General features: G+C 38.0%; 1 long non-coding RNA gene across 1 annotated transcript in view; it reads right to left on the bottom strand.

Moving 5' to 3' along the window:
• LOC136846901 (uncharacterized) overlaps positions 1-10,494 on the bottom strand; it is a 428,530-nt gene that overhangs the window by 153,645 nt on the left and 264,391 nt on the right. Inside the window, exon 6 of the long non-coding RNA XR_010855563.1 lies at positions 6,455-6,533. This is a non-coding gene — a long non-coding RNA (uncharacterized lncRNA). The remainder of the gene's footprint in view (positions 1-6,454; positions 6,534-10,494) is intronic.

Below are 10,494 nucleotides of genomic sequence, written 5' to 3'. Positions count from 1 at the left end.
TTATAATTTTTGCTTCTTTCTGCGTTGCTTTTTTTTTTTACTTTTTATATTTTGGAGTTTTGCAACTGAATTTATTTCATGAGTATGTGTATGGAAGTTACTTTTTATATATATATATATATATATATATATATATATATATATATATATATATATATATATATATATATATCATAATACATATATACACATGTATGTGTTATATATGTACATATATATAAATATATATATATATATATATATATATATATATATATATATATATATATATACATATACGCACATTTATATACACAGCGTGGATCCATAATTTAAGCAAATCTGTACTAACAGCGCAAGTACGTAGATATAATGAAAATGATAAATCACGCGAAAGCACCGACTCTATAAGCAATTTTGCAAAGTCAGTTGCGGAAATATGATAATGAAGATGAGAGAGAGAGAGAGAGAGAGAGAGAGAGAGAGAGAGAGAGAGAGAGAGTTTGAAAAAATGTCTATCATGGACATGCACATCCCTCCTCCCTCCCTCCCCCTCTCTCTCTCTCCTTCCGTAACATGAAAAGAAAACCGGTTTCTAATGTGGAAAACGCCCGGTGGAATTAACGTAATCAATACACTAATGTCGAGCTGCCACCCGTAGCACATGTACCAGTAGCACCAGTAGCACAGTAGCAGTAGCACAGGGCGAACTCCGCGAGTGTATTATATATATCTGTTCGGGACGTATCATCTTTCAATGGTCTTGACATAATGGGAACATGATAGTTTCGGTGAGACGCGGAACAACGAAAGGGCCCTCCCCTCCTCCCCCTCCTTCCCTGCCCTGCTCTGTTCTCCCCTCCCCCTTTTGGGTAAAAAAAAGAAGGAAAATGAAGGAATAAAAAAAAAAATCGTCCTTTCCATCTCTTTCTCCTTCATTTATTTTGCTCTTTGCCTGCCCCGCTTCCATTCCTACCGCCTCTTTCCTCTCCCTCCATTCTCCTCTTCTCTCTTCCCCCTTCCACTCATCCACTTTCCTCCTCCTCCTCCTCCTCCCCCTCTACCTCAACCTCTGGGAAGGGATAGCAGGTGTTTGCAGGCTCAAAAGCATATGGCACACGGTAAATATTCCATTCAAACGACGACGTCAGCCTCTTCGTCCGCCGCTAAAGACTCTACGGGAGGAAGCTGCCGTCCAGTTTCAGCTCAAATTCTGAATACATGACATCCTGAAAGAGTTGGTTATGAAATATGGCAAATCCGTGGCACTCTTATATGTCATAATCACTTCCAAGGGAGCCATAATCATGAAGGATTTAGGAAAGAGGGCATAGGGAATGTGTGGGAGGGTATAGGGGGGTGGAGGGTCTTAGGGAATTAGGAAATGCGTTGGACTCCTGAGAAGGGCGCTTGGATATTCAAAACATCTGGAGCCCATAGGCCGCGGTCACACACACACTTTTACACACACACACACACACACGGACACAATTGTTAATACGCTTTCGACTTACCGTATATATTGTCGGCTTTGCCAGTCGATTTCGCTCTTAATCACGCCCCAGCAATCCCATTATTCCGAGCGATGATATTTGCGAAAGGCACAATGGAAATAAATCTTTTTTCCTTTTTTTTCCTGGGGTTCGGGACAATTGTCATAAGAGACGGTAATGCTCTTGTGCTGGACATGTGATGCTTTGACTCTGACCTGGGCTTAATACTGGACAATAATAGAATTTTACAATGAATTGAAACATCCATTTTTTTCTTCTTTTATTCTTTCGAACGAATGGCCGAACGCTACTGTTCATCGATTTGGGAAAAAATGGGTTTCGACAATAAAACGTTCTTATGTGGTGAAAAGAATCTGAGAGAGAGAGAGAGAGAGAGAGAGAGAGAGAGAGAGAGAGAGAGAGAGAGAGAGAGAGAGAGAGAGCATTTTTAGGGACGAAATATCGGAGGTAATTTTGAGCACACAGCATATTTTATCGCCGGAACATTCGCGTGGCCTTCAATAACAGGGCAACTTTTAAAAAACCTCCGCTTCTTTTTCTATTTTTTTTTTACCTCGCAAATATCACCGGTACAGTACGAAGGAAGAGGAAGGGGAGGGAAGGAGGAGGAGGAGGAGGAGGAGGAGGAGGAGGAGGTGGAGGAGGACAAAGAAGGACAAGTTCCTCCCTAACCCGGATTTTTCCAATTTCCGCGAAATTCAAACGCGCCGAATAGAATGTCAGCTGGAAAATCGAGCATCATTTTCCTTGTCTCTCCAGCATACATACCTCTCTCTCTCTCTCAGTGTCTCTCTCTCTCTCTCTCTCTCTCTATGTCTCCCTGTCAGCGTACATATATACGCCATGGTTCATTTAATCCGTTAATGTGCCGTGTTACCCACTGACTGACAGACGGTGTAATAGATACACGGGGCGCCACTCCACCCTACTCTTCACCCTTTTCAAACCCTCACCCCCCCATCCCCATTACCACCTCCCCCTCCAGGTCCGAGTCTTTTACATAGTCCTTTCCCAGTTCGTCCCTTTCTTTACCTTCTGGCCTCTCTCTCTCTCTCTCTCTCTCTCTCTCTCTCTCTCTCTCTCTCTCTCTCTCCCCTTCTTACTGCATGTTCATAAAGAGGTCCGGCTTATCATTTCATCTCGTAAAACTGATCAATGATACTCAGCATTCGCTATTCATAATAGTATTATGTTATTGTTGATTGCGTCACTCTTACGAGAGGCTCTCTCTGCAAAACCTAGATCGCGATAAACAACGCAAACAACCTTATTAATGATGACGTTTCACTGAGCAACTCTTTCAGTGATGTAATTATTGTGGCTTTTTCGTTACAGCTCATGGCAAAAAAAAAAAAAAAAAAAAAAAAAAAAAAAAGCAAAAATATAAAGTAAATCCAGTTAAGAAAATGATCATTCAGTCTGCGAGGTTATTAGTAATAAATATAACGTTTGGGTTTTACATTATGACTGAGTTGAAAAATGAATACTTCGGTGCAATGCAGATACAGTAAAAATCCAAGTCGTTCCGAATAAAGACCTGTCAAAATTGAAAGCAGCTGAGGAAAACCATTAATAAAATCTTCGGTGACAAAGAGCGTTATAAAATTCAGTTGCATAAAACATTGCAAAAAGTAGGAAGCATTTATAGTAAAAAATTATTAGATAATATCTACGAGTTTTCCCCAATACGTATTTTATTTGTGTATATATAAATTCAAGCAAATAGACACATTATATATATACATAAATAATACTCACACATATACATATAAATTATATATATATATATATATATATATATATATATATATATATATATATATATAGTGTCTGTGTGTGTGTGCGTATTTAAACGCGCCTGCATCTACGTAAAAACAAACAGCTTGCCTCACAGGACGTTCCCCCCCAACGCAACAATAATCTTCGATGAGAAGATAATACCCTCTCGCTTATAAAAGAGATTTTTGAGTGCATACCAAATGTCGCCACCGCCCTCCTAATTCCGCCGACCATAAAGGTCATTATTGCTGAAGGCACAGGAGAACTGACCCCTATTTACATGTTGCTCTTTCTCCACATCACATATTATTCCCTCGAGCTCACTCTTCTCGGCCATGCGACGAACGGTGTCGTAAATATGGCGATAAATAGGATAAATAGGAAGCGATAAATATTATGATTTGCGTGACCACGTGCGCCGACAGTTGGCCGGCGTTCGATGGACGGGATTTTGCCTCCTTTAATACGATATAAATTGTCTCATCTTGTATGAAAGACATGTGCGCCGGCCATTTAATATGTGATTAATCCGGGGCAGCAAGTTACTTGCCATTACTGGAGTGACTTATTCTTCACGAGGGTGCGAATAGTACTTTTTGTTAACTACGGTGATTTGACATTGTATTTCATCGACTGTTTATCGACCTTTAACTTATTTCATGGTAGATGAGAATTCAGAGCCGAGGATTTGGTCACTTTAAGTAAGGGGGTAAGCTATAGACCCAAGTTAGCTCTTCGTTGGGTGAGTCGGTAGAGCTGTGGACTGGTACTCGCTGGGCCGGAGTTCGATTCCCCGGCTGGCTGGTGAAGAGTTAGAGGAATTTATTTCTGGTGATAGAAATTCATTTCTCGCTATAATGTGGTTCGGATTCCACAATAAGTCCCGTTGCTAAGTAACCAATTTGTTCTTAGCCACGTAAAGTAAGTCTAATCCTTCGGGCCAGCCCTAGGAGAGCTGTTAATCAGCTCAGTGGTCTGGTAAAACTAAGGTATACTTAATTTTTTTTCATCAGGGTTAACAGAAGCTGTTATGATCTTAGGGTTTTTCTTTATTTGCAAACAACAGATCAGTATACCTAGTATGAGAAAATTTCTTCCTCTGTGGCTGAAACTGTGGCAGTTTAGTATACACCGAAGTCCACTACGCAGAGAACCTCACACTGTAGGTAAAAAAAGTAAGTAAGTAGGGAACTTGGCAAGAGGTAAGGTATAGAAAAGGAAGCAAGGTTGATGGAACTAGTAAAAATAGATGTCTGAAGAAGAATTTCTGGTCAAAGCACACACTCAATTACACCTTTCATAATCCCATACCTTTAACAAATTTAGGGTATTCAACAACAGACCATACCTTTAATAAATTTAGGACGTTCAATAACAGACAAGCAGGAAGCGAATATTTCCTTTTAAAGATATGGTGTGGAATTTGTAAATAAGTGACACCTGACGACTACAATATTATTTAGCAGCGGCAATAAAAGAATTTCTGCACCCACCGTTCAGATATAGTTAATACAAGCATTCCTGCTCTTATTTTCAATTATAACTGAGTAAAAATATTCCATTTTTGTATTAATTTTTATTAAACATGCAAATCTTTTTATTTTTAATACATACATATATATATTTATATGTATATATACAGTATATATATATTTATATATATATATATATATATATATATATATATATGCATAGGTATATGGATATGTATATATATATATATAATGTATAATTAAATGACCCCTTAATTCCCCAGATTGGAAGAAGCCAAAGGATTAGCAAGGACTACGCGGAGGTATACAACGGACCGTGAACAAGATTAAGGGCTAGAGGATATATAATTAATAGGAGGTCACCGGTCTGAAGATGATATCCTGTTATCTCGTTTGGAGGGATAAAATCATCATCTCTCTCTCTCTCTCTCTCTCTCTCTCTCTCTCTCTCTCTCTCTCTCTCTATTTTTTTTGAATTTTTCTCCATTTAAGACGCACGCATGCAAAACACTTTTATTTATTCTATGCTCTCCATTGCTTTCGAAAAGGGACGCAATAGAATTTTCATTATTTTCTTATATTTCTTCGGCAAGAATCCTATTGCATTCAATTTTATTGCATGACTGGTCCTACATTCATAGTGAAGGTGGGTGATATGGCTGACGGCAACTAAGGAATGCCAGTTTTTGTTCGCTTATATATTACGGTTATTTGTAATATTCTTGAAATATTAACACAATAAGATTCAGATACTTTCACCCTTTCACAGATACATTTATATTCATATAAGAGAGATAAAACAAGAAAAGCAGAGGAAAAAAAAGCTGAAATAACGAAACGAAGAGAAGGAAACAATAAAATACTTTGGAAGGAGAGCGACGAAGAGTGAAGAGCTCCTTGGTAAGTGGGGAACAATTCGCGAACGCTTGATGCGGTATTGTTTGGCAGTTTCAATGGCTGCGCGAGGTTGCGGCTAACGGAATTGAACTGTTAACTGATTTATCTTTTACCCGTCTAATAATAATTACTGTTAATGTGGAATACCATGGCTTTGGTAACTTAATTCACAAGCAATGTTGTTACTATGCTCGTAGTTTTTAAATGGAGAAACGAGCCTAACTTAATGTTTCTAAGGATTGCGCTGCCGACACCAGTATTAGGGGGTGGTATTGTGGCATGCACAAATGCCGAATAAGACGGTGTGGTACTGTGATGAAACTCTGAATGAAAAACCTCTCTGTATGAAAAGCTCAACTCAGAAATGTATAAGTTCCTCGTTGGACGGGTCGGTATAGTTCTCGGCTAGCACTCTGTTGGGCCCGCGTTCAAGTCTCCGACCGGCCAATGAAGTATTAGAGGAATTTATTTCTGGCGATATAAATTCATTTCTCGGTATAATGTGGTTCGGATTCCACAATAAGCTGTAGGTCCCGTTTCTGGGTAACCAACTGGTTCTTAGTCACGTAAAATAAGTCTAATCCTTCGGGCCAGCCCTAGGAGGGCTGTTCATCAGCTCAGTGGTCTGGTTAAACTAAGGTATACTTAACTTTTTTCAGAAATGTATAGAGCTTAAAAATGACGTGAACAAAGCAAACCAAAATTTTACCATTTTTGGACGGTTGAGGCAAAATAGAATTATGCAGAAATTATAGGAAGGAAAATTCCACACCAGGGTGAATCTGAACTTACTGTTCCGGCTTGGTGAGTTCTATCAGATTTGGCTTACGTCAGTGGCCTGGGCCATGGCTGCTTCCTGACATATCCATACCTGCAAAAAAAAAAAAAAAAATCGCATTAACAGACGTGAGCTATTGCAAACAACAGCAATTTTTGGAATACTGACACATTAAAGAATCATATCTGACTGAATATTTTTATGAAAAAGCGAGTAGCATATTTTTTTCATTCTATGATACAAAACAGCCATTTCTTCTTTCAAATATAAAATTTTGGAAATATTACATATTTAGGTTTTTAACTAGCCGCTCCATAGCCTTACAACTACACGCAAACAGGTGTGTATGGCATATTTAAAACTGCATTTAGTTTAAACTCTCGTCTTACTGAACAGATTTCACATGGTAAAATATGAACTTATTAATGAAAATTTAGAACCTGAAAGTTAACTTTTATTATGTCAGTATCTTATAATACAGAAAATTTAATAAAAACAACTTTAATAATGTTGTCATTAAACGAAAATATAATTTATCTTACGAAGTAATTTTTTATTATGTTCGGCTAAAGAAAGGTCTCATTTTTTTATCTGAATTTTTGATGAATAATCTGTTACATTTCATTTATAGCTACATTGAGTAATCTTTCGCAGCTGCATTCAAAGTAACTATGTACAATTTTGAACAAAAGAAAATAATTTGTTTTTCGTTATCTTCATATGTGTTATATATTTCCATATGACTTCAGTTTAAAAAATTTCGTTATTCAGGTGTTCCTTTAGTTTTAACGTTACACCACTGAATGTGCACATGTTTTTACATAACTTTCTGAATAATTTGTTAATTTTAACTCATTATTGTTAGGTTCTTAATTTACATCACTAGGCGGCTTTATTCCCCTACGGCCTTTTAGTCTTGCTTGGCAACTAAGGCGAAAGACATCTGCATTGGTGGATGAATTAGCCAATTATCGACTTGGCTCTTAATCAACACCGGAAGGTATTCCATGACACCCATGGCGGCCAACAGCCTCTTTTATTTCTCTTTCGGTTGCTGGCTAATTAAGGTTCATTTGGGTTTCTGTTCTCTAGGTATTACAAAACCTTCCGGGATGTTAATGACATTTATGCAAACCTACTGCCAGCGTTACTCTGTGGCTTGGATGTCGCCAGATAAGGATGGTCATTCTAAAACCACTGATCGAGAGTCAAATTACAAAAGGATACATGAAACCTTACAGCAAGAGAGACACGCACCCATGCACGCACATACAGATAAGGTTTACAGGAATAATGACTGAACTAGAATGATAGGAAAAAAAAAAGAGGAAACTGAAATTGAATGCTACGAAATTACCTAAATAACTTGTTCGTTTCTTTAGTATTATATCGGATGCCATAAAGTGGTGTTTTCATTAAAAATATACTTCCAAAATGGGCCGCTGAATATACATGACATTTTCATCAAAATTATAATTAATTTCATTTTTTATTCCATTCACCTCAGCTCATTTCCTAACAAAATGTTTGGAACAATAAAGCCTGATTCAAGTAGCTTGACCTGACAAGGAAGTGAGTGCAGCAGTTTTTAGATATTTTCACTATTGTCAATGACCTCTGCTGTGTACATTTGGCTAATTCCCTCACCAATCGGGTATGTGTCGGTGTTACGGTAACAGCTCGAACGATTTTATCTTTGCTGGCCACTTGAACGTTTGAACATTTGTCTTTTGGTATGTTAATGAACTTTGTACTATTGTTAGTAGTGTGAAAGCTGTAAAGAGCATAAAGACTATGGTATTTAGGTAATAAGTTAATAATATCAAATGCACTCTGAGTTTCAAAACCTTTATTTAGACTTCCTCTTCCTTCTGACCCCACTATACAACCATATTATACAAAGAAATGTTAGTGCATTTCTCCAGTTTTAAGAATTGAGGAATGGGAAAACCACTCATTCTTCGCCGTTATTTCGAGGTCGTCTGTTCAGTATTGGCTAGACGTAAACGTTACTGTTCTTATATTCTTATTGTATCAGAGACATCTGAGTTAAGTTAGCGAAGGCTGTAAGCTTATCCTTTTTAATAACAATATAGCTAAGTAAATGAGTTTAAACATAACTGGCAGTTACTATACTAAAACTGATCAAACGCAAGCATGCACTCACATTCTTTGTGGCTGTTTAGCGTCATCATGGAATAACGTGAGAACTGCCTCATAGCCTTGTCAGAATTCTTAAGGTTCGGGAATAATATTTACTACTACTTATCAATCGTCGTAAAAAAACTGCAGTACGTCACTAAAAATTCCAGTGGTGTTATGACATCAACATAGATGTAAGTCAACCGTGTTCTTGACGCGTTTCATAACCATATCTTCCACTCGTTTGGTTTACGATGAACGTCTATCTACACTTCTACAGAAATCATTATTACTCTTTATATCTGAAAATATCACCCAGGCATAGATGAAATCCTTTCTCGCTTGACAGAAAACATTTACCTTGACTCAAAAACCAACAGATAAAAATATTTTCATTTTTAAGGATTAAGAAATGTACATAAGTATCTGCTATGGCAAAAATTCATTGATACAAGATATATTCACAACTGAAACGATTTCAGCTTAACCAGAATGAGGTAAATATTAGTCATAACAGCATTATCGGTTCAATAAAATGTATTTCTGGAAAAACTTAACTTCACGTATTTTCGTGATCCACGATAAGTGTAATATTTCTCTTAGTTTGCAGGCCAATTTACAGTTTTTACTTCATACTCCTAAAATTTTAGAGTGAAAAGAGCTCTTAAAACTTTAAGTGAATTGACTTCAGCGCTCGTTCAGTTTCATTCTATCAATCTAACGTACTACTATTCGAATCGTAGACCTGGTGTATTGGTGTCAGATCATCATATAGGTTTAAGAAAAATAACCTGTGTGCTTGTTCCATGTGAATATGGTTCATCTACTGAAATAATAATAATAATAATAATAATAATAATAATAATAATAATAATAATAATAATAATAATAATAATAATAATAATGTCTTGTAAAGTGGCGTGTGGTGAAATTAAACTTTTCAAATTTGCAGTGTTTTTACAAAAGAAAGGTTTTTTTTTTTTTGGTGATTTTCTTAGTGTTGTTTTTTCTTTTTCGACAGATGACGATGCCGCGAAAGATCGTCCTATCTACCCTTCCTCAGCCTTCCCAGTGCCCCGGAACCCCCCAGGAGGGGGAATATTGGGTCTGTTTCTACCCCTCTCATCAGTGAACCTGTTTCATCTGACTCGTCTGAAAACGACCGCTTCCCCCACGACCGACTCCGAGGACCTTCGAAGGATGGACCATCGTTAATTAACAGGGAAAAGAAGAGGAAGGTACAAAATCTATCTTTCCAGTTTGTTCCCCAGGGTCAAACTCATTAACAATCTGGAAATAATATTTGGAGATCTCTTCCCCATCCTAAAGTTAGGGCACCTGCGCCTGAAATGTCTTATGCTAAGGTTGCCGCCAATGAAAGTTCTAAACCTGCTCTTCACATTTCAGCTCGACCTAATTTAAGGGATGACTTCTCAATCACTCCACGGGGCCAGGCCACAGCAGATTATCTTAAATTCATCTACTTTCAGGGGTCCAATACCTATGAGAGTAGACCTTGGTGTCTAGGGATCCTCTTCCGTAACTGATTACACCGTAGAGCCTCCATGATGTTACAGCTATCCCACCACCGTCAGCAGTGCATAGGTTTTTACCTGTGGGATATACAGTTGCCACCATGCCACAGCTATATGCTTGGCCAAATTCAAGGCCAGACAAGCCACTACTGCCTGCTGCCCAAGCTACCATGGATCTCATCATGCAAGGAACAGATCATGTCCCGCTCGACCCCGGCAAATTGCCATGGTGAAAGGGATACCTAACAGAAATGCCCTGCCCTCAATTTCACACCCTCGCTCACAGGTTTCTCCTATCCTTTTGCACCCTTTTCTAAGACATTCCCCTCCTCAGACATAAAGGCCACTTAGGTCCCCGAGATGACAGGTCAACCTAT

This window comes from Macrobrachium rosenbergii, chromosome 2 (assembly GCF_040412425.1).
Source record: "Macrobrachium rosenbergii isolate ZJJX-2024 chromosome 2, ASM4041242v1, whole genome shotgun sequence".
NCBI classification, from domain to species: Eukaryota; Metazoa; Arthropoda; class Malacostraca; order Decapoda; family Palaemonidae; genus Macrobrachium; species Macrobrachium rosenbergii.
Note: the sequence above shows the minus strand (reverse complement) of the source record. Positions and strands in the feature narration are given on the sequence as shown.